Source organism: Chironomus tepperi, unplaced genomic scaffold (genome assembly GCF_022539635.2).
Source record: "Chironomus tepperi strain 1889 unplaced genomic scaffold, CSIRO-AGI_Ctep_v1 contig_60, whole genome shotgun sequence".
Taxonomy (NCBI): Eukaryota; Metazoa; Arthropoda; class Insecta; order Diptera; family Chironomidae; genus Chironomus; species Chironomus tepperi.
This window is the reverse complement of record NW_027226182.1, coordinates 1-1,852: the sequence shown is the minus strand read 5'-3', so window position 1 is coordinate 1,852 and position 1,852 is coordinate 1. Positions and strand designations below refer to the sequence as shown.

General features: G+C 30.9%; 1 non-coding gene across 1 annotated transcript; it reads right to left on the bottom strand.

The window, feature by feature from the left end:
- Nucleotides 1-1,639: 1,639 nt before the first annotated feature.
- On the bottom strand, nucleotides 1,640-1,713 carry TRNAN-GUU (transfer RNA asparagine (anticodon GUU)). The gene has a single exon. It is a non-coding gene; the product is annotated as a tRNA-Asn (tRNA).
- Between the last annotated feature and the right edge of the window lie 139 nt (nucleotides 1,714-1,852).

The window sequence follows — 1,852 nt, the reverse complement described above, 5'->3', positions numbered from 1 at the left end:
ACCCACATTTCCTTACCATGATACTCTCCTATATTATACGATGATATTTAAAAATTATTCCTCTAAGCTGTAGCTGTATATATTGTAGAAAAAGTAATTAAAAAACTGTCTAGCTTTACGCTCACATGTGAAGGATATTGAATGAAAGGGGTGTTATAGAAGGTAATTAGATCATTATCATTTCGCATCAATAGATGTTGTTCCTCTTCATGCTCTTTTTAATGACTTTTTCTTCTTTTTTCGTCCCTGTATGTGTCCTCATCTTCCATAAAATCTTTCACTTTCCTTTATATTTTGGAATGGGAATTATTGTGATGCTGAGGATGTGTACGGAGTTGGATCAATTAAAATCATTTGACCGTACGAAATTAGGGATTTTTGAGAGTTTGGCTTTAAATGTTTGAATAGAAATTTGATATTGAGGCATGAAGCGTTAAAAAAAAGGTCAAGAAAATGAATTTCTTAATTGATTTTTTTCTGAATTATTTACTTTAAAGCAACGACTAGAAGAACCATAAGTCATCTGTTAAATAAACATTATAGTCTCAAAAAAAATCCATGTCCCTTCTTTGTTATATCCTTAATTACTTCATTAAGAAGTCATTGCCTGTAAAAGTAGAACAACAACAATAATGACAATAAAAATGTTTTTGATGAAGGGTTTCCTATCATCTACACATAAATATAGAACATTATGGCTATATACATTCACAGAGTGTAAGACTTGAAACAATAAGAAAGAGTATTTATAAAGAGGGTCGGTCGATTGAACACAAAATAAACTTTTTTTTTTTATTTTCTTAATTTTCTTTATTAAGATATCCCTTAAGTTGGTTCCTTTTGTTTAGGTTTTTTTGGGATTCAACAAATTAACAGAATGAATTTTGAGTTTGGGATTTGATTTGGTTTGATTGATGTTGGAGCGCATGAGAATTTTTTGCGTCTCTTTGTGACAAAAGCCAAGATTCATCTAGGAAGCAAAGATTCGCGTCTAAGAAGCAAAGATTCGATTCTAAGAAACAAAGATTCACATCTAGGAAGCAAAGATTCTCATTTAAGAAGCAAAAAATTCTCTTCTAAGAAGCAAAGATTCGCGTCTAAAAAACAAAGATTCGCGTCTATGAAGCAAAATTCCCGTCCGGGAAGCAAATTTTCTCAATTTTTGAATTAAAGAAGCAACATTTGTATTAAAATCAAATTTTGCATTAATATTTCAAAATTTCGCATCTCCACATCAATGTTTGCATTCTTAACTCCAACCTTCCTTCAAAAAAAACAGACAAATAATCCACAAATCACCCATTTTCTCTAAAATTCAACTCAAAGAAATTTTTCTTTTCACTTAATTTGATCCCTCATCACTTCATATATTCTCATACCTTATAATAACATCTCATTCAAGCCTTTCACATCATCTTAATGTCATTAAATTTCTCCTTTTGTTTGTTGAGTAATATAAGGATAATCAAAATAGACTCAGTGATGACATACTAGTGACGTCAATTACAGAACTGATTTTACATTTATTTCAAAATTGATTTGAAAATGAAACTCTTTGGCAATTTGAGATTAAGTAAGAAAAATGTCCAAAAAATAAAATAAGCTTAAAAAAAAATCAAAAAGGAACTTTAAGCGAACACGCTCCTGGGTGGGATCGAACCACCAACCTTTCGGTTAACAGCCGAACGCGCTAACCAATTGCGCCACAGAAGCTGTTGACTTGTTGGAAGTTTTATTAGCATTATTCATACTTCAAGCTCTTACAGCTGATAAGCTTATCAAAATTGATTACTACAATTAAGTTCGCAACTTACAATTTGATAAGCCTCTATTGTTTTAGAGCCAAAATGTT